The sequence below is a fragment of the Symphalangus syndactylus genome, chromosome 8, assembly GCF_028878055.3.
Source record: "Symphalangus syndactylus isolate Jambi chromosome 8, NHGRI_mSymSyn1-v2.1_pri, whole genome shotgun sequence".
Lineage (NCBI taxonomy): Eukaryota > Metazoa > Chordata > Mammalia > Primates > Hylobatidae > Symphalangus > Symphalangus syndactylus.
The window spans coordinates 130,761,689-130,780,495 of NC_072430.2; positions in this window are offsets into that span (position 1 = coordinate 130,761,689).

Consider the following 18,807-nt stretch of genomic DNA (forward strand, 5'->3'; position numbering starts at 1 on the left):
CCTATGTCTCTGAAACAGACAAACTCGAGTCTTCTTGGCTAGTCCTGTGAGCTAAGAAGTTGCATCCTTCTAGCCACTTTCTCAATCTTCTCTTCAGTTTTACTTCTTAAATATGTATCTATCTCCATTTTCTTCTAGCTAGATCTTTTTTATTTTAAAAAAAACCCATTATTTCAATATGTACAATAGACATTTTGATTCAATTACAATGTTGTGTCATTTCTCTGTTATAGGACAGAATCAAAGAGTGCTACAAATTTGGATTATTTATATAACCAAACATAATCACTTCCATCCCCAATATTTTATTTAATTTTAATCATTTCCATGAAATGTAAACTGTATTATAGAATTACTTGTCATAATAAAATATGCCAAGAATCTAACCTTTTGTTGATTCAAGATGATTATGGGAGATGGAATTTATTTCTTAATACTTTAATGCAGAAATCCTACATGTATTTACTGAAAACATTTTGATAAATAAAATAAGAAAATGAATGCAGCACTCAGCACACACCAAAAGAGGGCATGGCCAGGGAAGGAAGAAATAAAATAAAGATAAAATAATCTATGAAGAAAAAAATTGAAGGATTAGTGCTATCCCGAGGAGACTAGGTTTTCTAAATTTCTGATATCCTCATTGATCCCAGTCTTAAGCAATCCATATATGTATGAAGTCTATATAGAGAGATGTGTTTGTGTGTAATGTTCTAGCATACATTTTCATCATATTCTTGTACTCTACACTATAAAATGGGTAAGCTGAGGCATGGCATAGTTAAATGATAATATCTTAGAGTCAGTGACAGATTTGGAATTCAATGGCAGATTTGGTCCTGTATCCAAACCTACTTTCTGTGACCTCATATGTTCCCTTTGAATCAGGCCTAAGAATAGTCTTGATACCACAGAGAGCACCCTCCCTGGCCATGTGATAACCAGGGCAAGGAAAAGCCAGGCTCACCTTGAGAGGAATGTGGCTCTGCACCAGGTATTTCAGGGTCACTCAGCAGGGTTATTTTTGCTATTCTGCTGGCCTTTCCTCCCTGGCCATGGCCCAGAACACTCCAGGCTTTGTCATCGTTTTGCACTGCACAGAGCAGCCCATTGGCCTTAATACCTGAAGCCACAGCTGCATTTCAGGACCTGTTATAATCAACCTCAGGCTTCCTAAGGCATTGCTTTTCCTCTCTGCCTTCTACAAAAGGTGACAGATGGCACTATTACATCACATTCAGCTTTTGGGGGAAGTAAGCTTAATAAACTATGCAATAATCTCTATCAGAACCCAAGAAAGCAACGGGCCAGGGAGTCAGAGATCGGCTGCCCAATGTCTCAAGAAGGAAATAGATTGATTCCAGCAAATCTAGTCCTGTGAAGATAAGGAAACGTGGTATTCTTTATCACCCCCATTCAGCAGCACCAGCAATTTGAGCTTTGCATTTTCCTATAATGTTACCTGGAAAGTCATTAGTAAATACAGATGGATATAAAAATAGCTTGTGTTCAGGATAACATAAAGTAATGTAATAATATGAACAAGAGTAGATTAAATGTAAACATAATAAAATCATGGTGCCAACACTCTGTCATACGACACGGAAAGGGGCACAACATACTTGACATGTTTTCAGGGTAGGCATTGCAAATCCTCAAATTACAACATTTTCCTGTATTATGATGTGTCTTGGATAATTAGAGAAAATATAATTCGAGATCAGAAAACTTGAATTTTAATCCTGGCTTTGCCACTAGTTAGTGTTAACCTAAATAACAGACAGAGAGAGACTCTCTAAAGCAGAATGATATTCATTCAGTAATGGTTATTGCAATGAAAATACCCATTCCATAGTAAACTATATGTGTATCCAAGGAGGTAAAGGAAGATAAAGTTTTTAAAAGAAAAAAAAAAGGTTACATAGCTCTTTTGAGAAAATCATCCTTGGCTACAAGGATCAGCAACAAGTGTGATGTCAGTTTGATGTTGGACAGGCAGTTGTTGGGCAGATGACCTGGCGAGTTTGTTTTGTTTGTGTGTTTGTAAGATTGCAATGGCCTTTGTGCAAGGTTGTGGTGTTTGCAGAGTCTTTTGTGGTAGCCTTGTTATCAGGCATTCACGCATGAGAAACCTTTTTCATGGCTTTCCTTGGCCCTATTTGTCTGTTTTTAACACAAGTGATTCCATTTGGATTCACTTTCACATTAGCTATCTTCCCTTTGGCAAATCACTTATCTTTCTTGGTACTTCAGTATCTTTGCTACAGAATGGGAAGAAAGAGTTCTCACTAGATGATCCACAAGATCCCTTCCAATTCTGAATTTTTTTATTCATATGTAACCCACCAAGGCTTCACCATCCTGCAAATATGAATGAGGTCACGTATACACTGACATTGCAGTTACGTAAACTTACTAGCCTACATTTGCAGAACTGCAGGCCCTCAGCACCCATGCTATTTTCTGCAAAGTTAGCCCCAGCTATTTCTGGCTAAGGTGGTATAGCAAGTGTTGGCTGGGTTCTATCTTGATCCTCTGAAGTTTCTTTTACTGTTTCTGTGTGTCCACCCCCAACTTCTGAGAGCTTTGTTTCTAAGGTGTAACGCCTGCAGTTTTCTTCAGAGGACTATCCTTGGGCTAGCTGAGCTGTTTTGCCTGCTCACCAAATGCCCGGAGGCCTTGAGACAATGGCTGACTTAAATTAGTGAGGCAGTTTCAGAGCCCAACTCCCTTGTTGCAAAAAAGCACAAACTCTGTGGTGTCAGGAGCCTTCTGTGAGGGTCCTCATCCTCATCCTGAAGACCCTCACAGAACCTCAGCTGAGATCCTTTTCTGCCCTGTTTTTCCTATTCTCTGGAATGTATCATGTATGCTTTGGAAAAACCCCCCTCCTTCTCTTCTCAGCTGGCATTCTCCTGGATGTTTTCTGTCTGCAAGCCACTTGAGGGCTGTGCCTTGTGGGGTCATGGCTGGAACTGACCTCACTGGGCACACTGCTACTCTACCAAGGATGTGGCCTTCCAGGGCATCCCCAGACTGTAAATATGCCAGATATCAAGGGGCACTGCCTCCTCTCCAGCCCTCTTTGTACCACTTGAATCATGGTCAGCTCTTGTCAGAAATAAGATGTGTTTTTCTCCAGTTGTGTTCTGTTTTGCTATCTACACTCAGCTGAGCTGCTGGTTCTCTGCATTTCATAAAGCTTCCTGTGTAATTCAGATCTCTTTCTTTATTGTGCTCCTATTAGTGGTCAAGCCTAGTCACTGAGAGGAGGCAGGAAAAAAGAAACATCATCCTCGTTTCTCCATCTTCCCATCTCTGTCCCCCACATGCTAAGTTTTGCAGGTAGATTCCTGAAGAGCTACTGGTATCACGTTCAATCTAATTTCTTGTTGCTAACATTTGAAATCATCTTCTAGATATAGATAGATCAGAACTCGAAATCTAGCACTTCATGGTCTCTCTCTAATGCTATCTTATCACCAAGACAATCGACTTCATAAAAATGGTCCACCCAAAACAGGGGAGTGGAAAAACCACTTCATTTATAGGACAGCTACTTTTTTTTAATCTGCTAATATAAAGTGATGAGTAACTAATTTATTTTCATAGATTTTACCTTAAATCCTCAACTGGATGTACATTTCCTTTTTTGTTATATTCTTCAAGAATCCATGAAGTAATAATATTCATTAATTTTATGTTCGTTACTTGATAATCACCAACAAATGTTCATTGAGCATCTCCAGGAGGACATTTTAATTTATCTAGTAGTGAAATAATATCAATAGTCCTATTTGTTCTGGGGCTCCTCAGGCAAACTTGGGCAAGGTAGAAGACATCCAGGTTAGTGGTACAAAACCTAGATTAGAAATAGCACCATTAGGCAGGGTGCAGTGGCTCACATCTGGAACCCCAGCACTTTGGGAGGCCGAGGAGGACTGATCACCTGAGCTCAGGGGTTTGAGACCAGCCTGGGTCAACATGGTGAAAACCTTTCTCTATCAAAAAAAAATACAAAAATTAGCTGAGTGTGGAAGCTGAGGTGGGAGGATGGCTTGAACTTGAAAGGCAGAGGTTGCAGTGAGCCAAGATTGCACCACTGCACTCCAGCCTGGGTGACAGAGTAACACCCTGTCTCCCACAAAAAAAAAAAAAAAAAAAAAGAAAAGAAATCAACACCATTAAAACGTGACATGCACAGGAAACAAGACTTAATACTCTACCATTAACTTCCTTTTAAATAAGCCACAGTATGCAGGAATAAAAGGGCCATCACATTTGCCTCTTGCTTCCATGTGCAATACATCCATCACATGAGATCAGCTCCCTTATTTAAATCAACAACATCTTATCAGTATTTTCCTCTTATTTATTGTTTTGTCTTCCTACATGTAAAATAATTATGCATGTCAAAGTTTATTAACTAGGCAGTGGAATAGAAAATATAAGTTTTATTTTCAGTATTTTCATTGACTTGTATGTGAACTGGGTTAGACACTTCATTAGCAGGAAACAATAGCATTTATTATGCTCTATCCTGCAAGGAACCTGGTTTTCAGTATTCTGATAAAGGAAGTTTTCTGGGGAAAAGGCACGGTTTCTGTTTATAATCTAAGAAAGCAATGTAGAGGCAGACAGAACAAGCATTGTTCAAACACATACAACCTGCTTTTAAATACGCATTCTTCATATGGCTTTTATAAAAATTTTCCTTTGGTAATAACTTTTAAGGAGGCAAAAAAGTTGGCAAGAATAAGATTAAATCAAAATGCCCTAAATAATATGGCCAAAGTCACTTTAGAGAAATGGTTCTTAAACTTGGGGGAGGGCGATCATCAATTCCAGAAAAAAAACATCTGTGTGTATAAATATCGACATTTGGTAGAAAATCTTGAGATTTTCAGATCTCCTTTTTTGAACCCCAATTTAAGAACTCCAATTACAGCTTTCCAGAAACAGTTTACAAAATGCTCAATCTTGCTAAAATAGAATAATATTTACTAAAACTGTGTGACTTTTCCTCCCTTTTCCTTTTCCATTTCTTCACTTTTCTTTCTCCCTACAAAATTTTTTTTCTCTCTCGCTCTCTCTTCCTGCCACCTCTCTCTCTCCTCTCTCTCCTTTTGGTCTTCTGTGAGTTAGTTTCAAATACTAAACCACCTACAACTTACTATACTTAACAAGAGTTTTGTAGTAATGAAACAGAGATGAAAAAAAAAAAAAACCACCCAAAGCTTTTCATTTCTCCTCTCCCTCCTGCACGTGATGATAGTGGATATGACCAACCCTAATCCACATCATATTATCTTCTCCCTGTGCCTTGCCCTAGAGACCACAGCTACCTGGAAGACTTTACTCTGAAATATAAAAACTTCTGACTTTGGCATCTAGACATTGCTATGTATGTGTGCACTCACTCTCCGTGAGGACAGTCTCATCTCAGTGTTTCAAGCTATGCTCCTGAATTTCTGTATTATTTCGAGTGACACTAGCTGCTGTAACTAAACACCCAACCCCCAATATTTCACTGGCTTAACCCATGAAAAGTTAATTTCTTGCCCAGAATAGATGTTCTTTCACAATAGTTCAGAGCAAATGCTTCTGTCCTCTATGAGTGAGTCAGGACTGTTCTTTCTGGTCATTCAGGACTTAGCATGGCATAGAAAGAAAAAGAGAGGGCAGGACTGGCCCATCTGTGGCTTAACCCCTAGGCCCGGAAGTGCCACAATCATTCCCACACGTTATTGTAAGTGAAAACCAGAAGTGACATGGCACCTAGAAGTGAATAGATGGGCCGGACATAGTGGTTCACTCCTGTAATCCCAGCACTTTGGGAGGCTGAGGCAGGAGGATGGCTTGAGGCCAGGAATTTGGGACCAGCCTGGGCAATATAGCAAGACCCTATCTCTACAAAACCATTTTTGAAAATTACCTGGGCATGGTGGCACATGCCTGGAGTCCCAGCTCTTCAGGCTAGGCTGAAGGATCACTTGAGCATAGGAGTTTGAGGCTGCAGTGAGCTATGACCATGCCACTGCACTCCAGCCTGAGCAACAGAGTGAGATCCCATCTTAAAAAATAATAATAATGAAGAGGTGAAGGTGGAGCTGGAAATCCTAGTCTTTGTCCTGGCAGCTGCTTCCAGCAACAATTCTACACTGTGGAAGGTCACCACGGATTTTTGGTGAACTGCCAGCCATCTTTGCTTAGCACCTTTTTGATAAGCAAGGTGTTTCTCATCCTGCTTTGCTTAGGAATCACCGTTATGCACTACCCAGGTGTATATTTGTTGTTTGTTGCTGTGAAAAATAATTTCCCAAAATTTCATGACTTAAAACAACAAACACTTTGTATCTCATGTTTTCTATGAGTCAAGAGTATTGATGTGGCTCAATTGGATGCCCGTGGCTCACGGTCTTTCATAGATATCAACAGACACTGCAGGGAGGATCCACTTACAAGCTCACTTTCCTGGCCATTTGCAGGCCTCACTTCCTCACTGGCGGTTGGTGGCAGATACAGGTGCCTAGCCACTAAGATCTTTCCACTGGGAAACTCACAACTTGGCAGCTGGCTTCTGCTGTAATGAGCCATCAAGAGAGTGAGAAAGGAAACTCAAGGTAGAATTCACCATATTTTGTAGCCTATTCTTGTTAGTTTCATCCTGTGAAATTAAATCATTCAAACTTAAAGCCACTGGAACTTTAAATTATTTTAAGCCTTAAGAGGAATGCGGCTATGTGGCCTGAGTCACAAAGCATGAAGCTGCAAGTTCTGCTTTTCTGATTATAGATCATATCTCTTCCTCATTCTTGCCCTGTAAATGATTAGGAAAGGCTGAATGGCACCAGAGATAAGACCCATCAAAACCATTACCCCTCCCTACAGAAAGTTAAGGCAATTTTCCTCTGAATGTACTATAGCAAGATGTAACCAATCAAATCACTATAACACATGTACTAACCTTTTTTGAAAAATGCTGCAACCTTGTTAAGCTTCTCTGTCTTCGCCTATATAAATGAAACCTTATTTTCCCCATTCTTTTGGAGTCTGTGTTTCCCAGGTGGCTACTCTTAAGCTCTGCACTCAAATAAACTTTATACTTAGTCATATTTCCCAAATCTCATCATTTAAGGTTGATGATGTCATCAATATTGCTGCATTGTTTTAATTTGGAGCGAGTCACAGGTCCAATTCACGCTCAAACAAAGACCAGTAAACAAGGTTATGAGTAGCAGGGAGGGGTGTTGAGGGGTCATGTTCCAGGTTGCCCACTGATCACAGGTGTGGGCAGAGAAGGCTCTCTATATGTAGTCTCTAGCATTTAAAAATACATAAACATCTCTCAACTTGTTTTGGTAACAGGAATATAAGAAGGTGTCTAGACATCTAATTCTATTCCAAAATAGAGCTGGGAAAAGAGCCCGCCTGGTAGAATGTAGTGGGTGGTCAGGGCGGCCAGTTCAGGAGCCTGCACAGATTGGAGGCTCTTCTGGAACATGTGGCTGAGGCCGGGTTTTCTTGTTGCTCTCCTGTATGTCACAGTCTCACATATTTATTTTCTTTAATTAAATTTATGTATTTTTGCTTCATATTACTTTTTTTTTAACCTTAACTTTAACAATGAAAATTTCAAGATCCAGTAAATGGTCTAAGACAGGAGAAAATGGTAAAATATTTATATTCAACATATAGGCCCATTGAAAGCTGTTTTCTTTTCACTTAATAATTGACATATGCAAATTTTTAAATACCATAATTGCTTTACACTCCATTCATTATTTTAATTTTTTTCAATTCTTAATTTTAAAACATTGTTTTTATTCTAGTAAAAGAGATAATTAGAATTTACCATTTTAACTTTTTTTTCCTTTTTTTTTTTGAGAGGGAGTTTTGCTCTTGTTGCCCATGCTGGAGTGCAATGTTGCAATCTTGGCTCACTGCAACCTCTGCCTCCCAGGTTCAAATGACTCTCCTGCCTTAGCCTCCCGTGTAGATGGGATTACAGGCATGTGACACCACCCGGCTAATTTTGTACTTTTTTAGTAGAGACAGGGTTTCATCATGTTAGCCTGGCTGGTCTCGAACTCCTGACCTCAGGTGATCCACCCGCGTTGGCCTCCCAAAGTGCTGGGATTACAGATGTGAGCCACCACGCCCGGGTATTTTCACCATTTTTAGGCATACAATTCAGTGGCATTAAATACGTGTATATTTCGTGCAGCCACTACTACAAACCATTGCCGGAACTTTTTCGTCTTCCCTGAGTGACACTCTGTACCCCTTATTGATTTTTATAACAGGGTTCTAATCACTTAACTGTCATTTTCTTCTCTCTCCTTAAAAATCTTTTTGACTTTGATTCTTTTTCTAATTTATATAGTCTTTGGCTTCCTATCTAAAAAGCAGCTGTTCATTCTTCAAAATAATCAAGAGATTAGAGTTTTATTCAGTTATATTTAAGTAGATGACTAGGAGTTTCGTTCCATTATATTCAAAAAGCTAAGATGGTTTAACTCCTTGGCTGCTCCTAGCACCTCAAAACCACAGCTGGGTGTATTTCAATGACACCTGCAGGTTTAACTTACTCTAGTCCATGAGACCTTATTAAACTCCTAAGAATAATAAATAACAACAATCTACATGTTTAGCTGAGCCACTCTTTATTCATCTCTTTTGTAGCTAAGTCCCTCTTTTCATCTTGATTCCAGTGAATAGACCTTTGCTTTATTCTTCGTGACCACATATCAGTGTTCTAGCAGACAGGCATTTTCTTCTAGAAGTTTCTACCTGTTGCTCTGGTTCCCATGACCAGCTCCAAGCATGCTCTTCCCAGAGTTTGCAGGAGCTACAGAGACATGTACATGAAGCTCCATTGCTTTATCTCTACTTCTTGTCATCAGAGCCCTTTCTTATCCTCTCTACTACCTCACACCTGGATCTTTCTGGATCCTCTATCTTGTCAAATGGAGCTTTCTTATCTCTGGGTCCTGACCATTCTTTTTTGTCTATCCTGCTGAAGCCCAAACCTATGCTCTGTTACTTTCTGTCTTTCACATTCTTCTGGGACAGCAAAACCATTTTGAGTTTGGACCAAAAGACAAATATTTTTGGTCATAGCATTCAAAATGGAATGAATACTGTTCCTTCCAGCAGGAAGAGGTAAGAAGAACTCGTTTTTGATGCATGTGTCTAAATTGTAATTCTATATGTCCAACATAGACTGTTATTTGTCCAACTAAAATCTGTTCTGCTTTTTCCAGAGTACTAGTGTATATCTGGGTGCTGAGTTGCTCAGGCACACTACATCTTTCTGCCTGTTGGTAGTGAGGTGTGGCCATGCCACTAAATTCTCAACAATGGGATGTGAACAGAAGTCAAATGTGCAGCTTCTGCCTTACTTCCTTAGAAAACACTTGCTCTGAAATCACTCCTCACTTGTCTTTGTGCTAGCTGAAAATGAGAACAAGAGAGTTCCCTTGGAAGCTACATTGGAGATGACAGAACTGTCTTTCTGTCCAAGGCATGGCTTCCTGAAATAGAAGCCACCTTCCTGCTCTGTGCCATGAAGAGACACAAAATAAACTTTTGTTTTGCTGAACCATCATCTTTGGGTCTCCTTGTTAAATCAACTCAGATTTCATTCTAGTGGCTACAACATAATTGATAGAAATCTTATAATTGCTCATTGGCTAACAGATCCAAATATTTCTCATTTTCTCTACAGGTTCGGGTAGCTTTTTGAAGGCTAATTGTATTTAAATAAGAAATAATTAAAATATTGCATATGCTAGAAATCAGTTAAACTTCTGCTTTGTTATTTGCCTCTCTGCTACTTCTTTCTCAGTAGGCAGGGTGTGGGACAGGAGAAACGTTAAGTGACACCTGTGCTTCATGGGCTGCAGTCAATTTTATCTTCCAGATATAATAATGATTGATTATCACTCAATTTTCAAGATATGGCAATATGCTGACATGAGAACCAAATCACTTGTTAAAGGAATCTGACTGACCATATTGCATTCTCATGGACAGATATTGCATATATAATTTTCATAGCAGCTGCTTGCGTTTTTTTAGGCAGCAGACATTGAATTAAACTGAAGAAGCAAGTACAGAGAGTGGCAAATGTCTAAGGCAAATGTCAAAGTAATCTGAGTCAATTATTATTTTAAAAGCTTCATGATTTTTAGACAACGATGTTCTTAGAAAGAATATAAGGAACTTCTCTATTAATGGTTCCTAATCTGTTCAAGGCCACAGGCTGCCCCAGGAAGCTAATGAAACTTTGGACCCTTTTCCTAGAAAAATGTATAAGGTAACGAATTTTGCAAACAATGTGAGATGGCTCACAAACACCCACCAGCCCAGGCATACCCATGGATCACAGATTAAGAACATACTTTTATAGGGGAAACATAAAAGAATAAATCAGTTTCTTCCATTCAATCACAATTATATCAAACTAGCATTTATCAGGTATTTGCTTGCCAGCAAAACCTGGACCCAATGATGCTGAGATAAATAAAAGAATATGTATGCCCTTGTCTTTGAGTCGCTGAAAGTCCAATGGAGAAAACAGACCTGACAATTGATACTCACAATGAAATGTGATGGAATGAATACGTGAGCAGCATGCAGAGACAACAGAGGACTGGTTGAAATCTTTACCCATGGGAGCTAGAGAAAGATTTCTTTTTGCATGCTCAATGCTTGAGGAAGATCTGAAGAAACAAAGTGACCAGTCCTGTGGAAGCAGTACTTCCAAATCTTCATTTAGACATGGTAAAAACAACAATCTTAATGAGCCACTTATTATGTGTTAGATACTATTTTAATATATGTTTAATCCTCACAACAATTCAAGTGACAGGTTCCCATCACCCAGCTAGTAAATGAGGCCAAATTTAATCAGGCCTCTGGAACCATGAACCGATCATACTGTCTTAGATCCATACGTAAAATAGTGAACTGGAAGACAGTGAGGAATGTGTTATTTGTGTCAACTGATTATACAGATACAAAAAAAGAATGTTATGGACCAGGCGTTTTATTGGAGCACAGCACAGTGGCATGTGTATTGTTTTCCAAATTTTATAGATGAGGCATAAAGACATTACATCAGTGGTTCAAAGCCACATAGTCACAGAAGGGAAGGCCCATGTGTGAACACTAGCCTTCTGATGTTTAGCGTGTTGTTATCACTACTACATCCCATTGCTTTCAAGCACCAAGGGCAGCAGATACCACCTGGAGTTCTAAACCTTTATGATTAGTATGAGAATCAAAATTGTTGTACCAAATGCAGATGCAGAATTTAGATCCACATCTATATCGTGCAATTCAATCCTAGACATAATCATTTTACCAATCTAAGAAGACATCTGACATCCCATTCCTATCCTCCCCTAGCAAATAGAAATGAAAATAAGGGAGGTGAGGAACAGGTACAACATGAGATAAAGTTCAACTTAGCTAAATAATAAAAATGTATTACGACTATCAGATAAATTAAAGAAAGTTACAAATTTTAAGCTCAGAAAATCAGTTTCCAGAATCCAGTAATAAAATGAGATACTAAAAATCTGCACAAGTCTTTTATGCATAAACTGACAATCGGTCTTCATAAGGTCTCTATAATATAGATATCTAACATTTGGGGAGTATTGTCAAGTTCTATTAAAATGATGATATAGCTAATAAGGAAAGAATGACACAGCATAAAATATTGGACACAGTCTTTTTTCTTTTAAATTTGCACTCTCAGACTTGCTGAGGTATTCCTTATCATGTCACTGTGCAGTTTCAGAAATTATCACAGAAATTACATATATTTCTGTTTATCAAACCAACCACCTCATGATAAATACTTGTAGACTCCCTCTCATTTAACTCCCAGTTTGGGTTTTAGGCCAAACACACTATGCCCACACTGTTAAATGTACATAAACACTTGCAATAAAGAAACAAACATTAGTTGATCCAGTCATCTCCCATTGACCGTCATCATTCTGGTACACAGAGAAATATACACTTCAGAAGCTCATGGCATGTTTCCTCCTTGATTCAGGTTCCTTGTTTATTACCACATGAACATTTCTCTGGTATATTTTTAGTACAATGTGTTATCCTAGACTGATCATATGTTCACAGATTGTGAGGAGCCTGTGAAAGACTTTTTGCTGTACTTGCTATTGGGCAAAATCCCGTCTGCTACCTGGTATTCATGTAGAGTAAACTGCAATGTGGAAACAGATGGTATGACCAAGTGGGAGAGAGACTCTGTCTGCAAAACTGGGAGAGCTTCACTCTGACTGGGGGTGGAAGAGGAATGAACAAGTCCACCCCAGCGTGAAAATAAGATGAAAATATAAAAGAATGTCAGTGCTGAAGGTTACTCCTTTTGATTTTGCCAGTACCCCGGAACCATGTGAGCACATGAACATTCCAAAGAAGAAGATACCTCCAGGTTCTTCACATGGTGAGTGGAGCCTTAGTATTCAAACCACTGTGGCTTAATACATGATATTTGCATGAGATAATTTGATCAACTCAAGGCTCCCAGTATATCCTTTTTTGCATTTGAGAATCAAAAGGAGCAACGTGTTTCCCTATAGGTTGTCTGTCAAATTATAAATGAGACCTCAGTAGTATTTTACACTTTGTGTTGTCTTATTTTCATCCAGTCGCTAAAATTAAGATCAAATTATTTTTCTTCTTTTGAATTCGAAAACTGAGATCAATTTTCTCTTCACAGCCCAGAGTTCTGACTATGGTTTAGCACCTTCCACGGGGTGAGAGGAAGTTAGATAAATTGGAATTTGTTTCCTGTTCCCATGTGAACTGCTACATCTGTGAATGACTCTCCAGAACATTTACTTATTTTTATAGCTTTTGTCCATGCTTATTTTCATAAAACAGATGTGCTAATTGAATTTTTAAAATTTTTAAATTTTTTATTGTTGTGGGGACATAGTAGGTATACATATTTATTGAGATGTTTTGATATAGGAATGCAATGCATAATAATCACATACATTTTTATTTATTTTATTTTATTTTATTTATTTAGAGAAAGGGTCTTGCTGTGTCACCGAAGCTGGACTAGAGGGGAGCAATTATAGCTCACTGAAGCCTTGAAATCCTGGCTCAAACAATCCTCCTGCTTCAGCCTCCCAAGTAGCTATTAGTGTGTATTAACTGGATTTTTAAAACACAAAAAGCACCTGATCAAAATTAGCCCAGTTCTAAAGAAGTCAATTATATATTTAATCATTGTATTAGTCAGAGTTCTCTAGAGGGACAGAATTAATGGAATACATACATACATATATATATATATATATATATGAGTTTATTTACTATTAACTCACATGATCACAGGGTCCCACAATAGGCCATGTGCAAGCTGAGGAGCAAGGAGAGCCAGTCCAAGTTCCAAAACTGAAGAACTTGGAGTCAGATGTTTGAGGGCAGGAAGCATCCAGCATGGGAGAAAGATGTAGGCTCGGAGGCTAGGCCAGTCTCTCTTTTCACATTCTTCTGCCTGCTTATATTCTAACTGTACTGGCAGCCAATTGGATTGTGCCTGCTCAGATTGAGGGTGGGTCTGCCTTTCCCAGCCCACTGACTCAAATGTTAATAATCTCCTTTGGCAACACCCTCACAGACACACCCAGGATCAGTACTTTGTATCCTTCAATCCAATCAAGTTGACACTCAGTATCAACCATCACAATCATGCATCTTCAGTTCTCCCAATTATATGCCCAGGTCACTAACCTGACTGAATCCAGGTTATCTAACCAAGATACCATGTTAATGGCTGAAAAAACAAACAAACAAACAAACAAAAACAGGTTGAGGAAAAAAGTTTGCTTTGGTTACAGGTCATTATAAGCGAATGCTTATTGCTAGAATAATTTATAACTGAATTAAACATTGTTTCTTACACTCTCCAGTGGCATACACAATGCTACGTTGTTCTTGGCACCAGGCAGCTGCTAAAGTTTCAGATTCGGCTAATGGACTGATACTCCTAGAGCAGGCCTGGCACGCTGGAAACAGCTCCAGGACCTGCTGGAGCACCTCGCCCTGGTTATCCTGGAAGCAGCTAGGGTGGATGCTGATTCTACTCATGCCACCTTCATCTGTGAACCCCCGAAGATGTCACAATGTACCTGATATACAGTCAGCATTAAATAAACATGCATATTCTGACTGTATGCCACTGGTTCAAAGGCCACTAAAATTATTACATTAAGACGAAACAAATGTATAGGTTCAGGATATCACTGGCTTCTGCTTCTCTGTGCAGATGCATAGAATAGCAGGGAGTGTGAAGAACTGCTAACTCTGTTGTCTTACGGGATAATTCAGGTTAGTTGAATGGTCTGGTTATTTGGAAATTATCCAAAGATGCAGTGTTGAACAGCAGAAACAGCCAAGACAAAGAAGCAAGATCCTACTTGTCAAACCGTGCTCTCCCTTGCTTAGCATTCTAGTGCAGGGCCTTTCTCTTTCTGGTATACCTCTATTCTTTGATCCATAAGTCATGACTTGCTCTGTTTTCAGAGATTTTCTGAGGACATATGTTTGCAATACAGTGAATGTTAGTGTGCCCTAAAAATTTATATGTTGAAACCCTCATCTCATTATGATGGTATTTGGATGGGGAGCTGTTGGGAGATAACCAGGACATGAGGCTGGAACCCTCATGAATCGCATTAGTCCCTTTATAGGAAGAGGCCAGAGAGCTAGCTGGTTCCTTCCACCACGTGATGCTACAACTCATTAATGTCCAATTTGGAAAAAAAGCCCTCACCAGAACCTGAGCATGCCAGTACTCTGACCTTGGACTTTCACACTGCATAACTGTGAGAAATAAATTTCTATCATTTATACCCATCTGGTCTATGATAATTTGTTACAGCAACCTGAACTAAGACGGTGTTCTCACCGTAGTTTGTTATTTCTTAAACCAATTAGACTATTTTTTTTTTTTTTTTTTTGAGACAGAGTCTCACTCTGTTGCCCAGGCTGGAATGCACTGGCACCATCTCAGCTCACTGCAACCTCCGACTCCCTGGTTCAAGCGATTCTCCTGTCTCAGCCTACCGAGTAGCTGGGATTACAGGCATGCGCCACCACACCCAGCTACTTTTTGTATATTTAGTAGAGACGGGGATTTCACCATGTTGGCCAGGGTGGTCTCCATCTCCTGACCTCATGATCCACCCACCTCGGCCTCCCAAAGTGCTGAGATTACAGGCATGAGCCACTGCATTCGGCTACCAATTAAGCTTTTAAAGAATGTTTATCTTTAATCATAAAAATAAATATTCATTATGAAATGCAAGACAAACAGAAAAACATAATGTAGATGATAAAATTCATATTGCATCTTATTGTCTAGAAGTAGCCAATATCAAATAAGTAATGGTTAAATTCCTGAAATAATTTCTTTTACAGTAACTTTTCTGTGTATAAATTTTTTTATTTGAGAAAGTTAGGATTAATCATACATTTTTAATCCTGCTTATTTCATTTTCCTAGGTCTATAATGTTTCTCTAAAGCCTGATATTTTAATGGCAGAATGATATTTGACATTAGTTGATGTACCATTTTGAGACGGAATCTCACTCTGTCACCAGGCTGGAGTGCAGTGGTACGATCTCGGCTCACTGCAACCTCTGCCTCCTGGGTTCAAGCAATTCTCCTGCCTCAGCCTGCCGAGTAGCTGGGACCACAGGTGCACACCACCACATCCAGCTAATTTTTGTATTTTTAGTAGAGACGGAGTTTCACCACGTGTGGCCAGGATGGTCTCCATCTCTTGACCTTGCGATCCACCCGCCTCGGCCTCCCAAAGTGCTGGGATTACAGGCGTCACCACACCCGGCCTGATGTACTATTTCTAATAAAATCATTCCTCTACTTTAGATTGTTCCTTATTTTCTAAATTATAAAAAAAATTCAATGAATATTCTTATATATGAATTTCTCTCTCCCTCACTGGAAATGAGTACAGAAAATGGAGTTGCTGGGTCAAAAGACAAGTCTTTCTAATTTTTCCAGTCTTCATATACACATTGCAATGTTGCATCCAGGTAAATAACACCAAATTATTGTTCCAATTAGATGTATATACATTCTAATCAAGACTGAATATACTCACTTAAAAACACGGCCATTTTTGAATATGTGAAGTGGTGACTCATTTTTTATTGAAAGTAAGATGGTAATGTGTGTGTGTTTTGGATGTGTGTGATTTATTTTTCTCTGATTTATCTGTTAATGCCTTTAGTTCATTTTATTTCATCAGTTTTAATTTGTAAGAAATACATTAACTGAACATGATTCCTTCATTATGTTTTTTATATACTGTATGTATTTTAACTAACAATTAACTCAAAAGTCTTTTATTCAGCCCTATTTCAAGACTTACTATAAGGTCACCAAAATAAAAACAGTGTAGCGCTGGCAAAGAATCAACAAATACATCAATGAAATAAAATAGAGAGCCCAGAAATATATTCACAGTATATGATCATTTGATATTCACCAAAGGGACACAATGATCCTACAAGAAAAGGAAAAGCTTTTAAACAAATGATCCTGGAACAACTAGCTATGCAAATTAAAAAATAAACTTTGACCTCTCTCACACCATGTACAAACATTAATCTGAGATGGATTCTCGAATCCATCTCAACATAATAGCTAAAACTATAAGCTTTAAAAAATAGTATATTTTTGTGGATTCCAAATAGACAAAAGTTTCTTTAAAAACCATAGAAAACAATATCAATGAAATAAAAATACATATAAATTGTATTTTTTAAAAATTAACAACTTTGGTTCATCTAAAGACATCAAGTAAATGAACAGGCAAGCTGTAGACTGAGACATACTTGAAGTTTACACACCTGACTTAGGACTGGTAACTAGCATACATTTTCAGAAACAAAAAATAATAAAGTTTATAAGGCAATCATAAAAAGAAAAAATGGAAAAAGGATTTGAACATATGCACAACAGAGGCTAATTTATAAATAACCAATAAGCACATGAAAAAGCACTGAATATTATTAGATATTAGGAAAATTCAAATTGAAACCCCAATGAGATACCAAATATCCACTAAAGTAGCTAAAATCAAAAGAGAAATACTGTTAAATGTTGATAAAGACTTGTGGCAACCAGAACTTTCACATATTGTTGACGGCAGTAAAAATGCTGCAATTTTAGAAAAAGCTCCCTTAGCATCTTAAAAAAGTGGATCAACCTGTAGTGTAAGACTTGATGATTCCAAAGAAACGTATTTCCACAAACAGGCTTATACAAAATCATTTATCGGAGCTATATTTTTAATAACGCCCAAAAAGAAACAGCCTAGATACCCAGCAATAGGAGATTGGATAAATAAAATATGCGTCATTTTTACAGTGGGATATTAGACAGCAATAAAAAGAATAAATTACTGATATATACAATAACATGGATGAATTGCAAAAGCCTTATATGGATTGAAAGAAGTCTTACCCACTAACATACACTATGATTCTACCTATATAAAATTCTAGATCAGGCAAAATTAATTCATGGTGTAAAACAATCAGAACAATGAATGTTTCTGTGGAAATGGGGGTAAGGATTTATTGGGAAGGAACATGAAGGAACTTTCTGGAGTGACAGTCATGGTTTGTTTATTAACGGCAGGTTGATTTTCTCAGGTAATCAAGTGATCGCATGATTTGAGTATTTTACTGTGTGTAAATATTACTTGAAAAGAAGAAAACTCATAAATATTGAATTCTAATGATACGTATGCTGAAGTATTTATAACATGTAGTAAAGTCTACAACTTATTTTCAAATACATTTTCAGAAAAGGAAGGAGAGATAGATGTGTGATTAAAAACAAGTATAGCAAAATGTTAATTGTAGAGACTAGTTAGTGGGCATATGAGTGTCCCTTCTGAAATTCTCTCAACTTTTCTACATGTTTGCAAATTTTCATCATAAAACAGGACGAGAAAAAAGGAAACTAGCAGAATGGGAGAGAGGATCTATTCCCACCTTTTTTTTGTGTGGACAGTGCTAACAGGTTGGAATTCAGGATACAAACCACATATATGAAATAGATTTATATATGAAAAACTTTGTAGCCCGGTGCAGTGGCTCACACCTGTAATCCCAGCACTTTGGGAGGCTGAGGCAGGCAGATCATGAGGTCAGGAGTTCAAGACCAGCTTGGCCAACATAGTGAAAGCCCGTCTCTACTAAAAATACAAAAATTAACCAGGCGTAGTGGCACATGCCTGTAGTCCCAGCTACTCAGGAGGCTGAGGCAGGAGAATTCCTTTAACCAGGAGGCGGAGGTTGCAGTAAGCCGAGATTGTGCCACTGCACTTTCCAGCCTGGGCTATAGAGCAAGACTCCAACTCAAACGAAAAACAAACAAACAAACAACAACAACAACAACAACTTTGTGATTTTTTTAAGTTATATAATCGCTTTTTATGTAGATATATTATCAATCTTTGAGTTGGGATGTTCAAACATAGCAAATATATTAATCATTTTTAAAGTAATTAGATTCTTGACAATAATCATCTTTCACTCTTCATTATGATTTTTTATTAGTTCTCAACCAAAGTTTGTAGGTTGTTTCACATTTTTACCCCATATATTTTTCTTATGTACATTCCTTGTGTAGACTGCAAATATAATGGTTTCACTATATTTCCTACTTGTTATTGTTGGTAAATAAGAAAGTTACTAGTTTAACACCCAGAATTG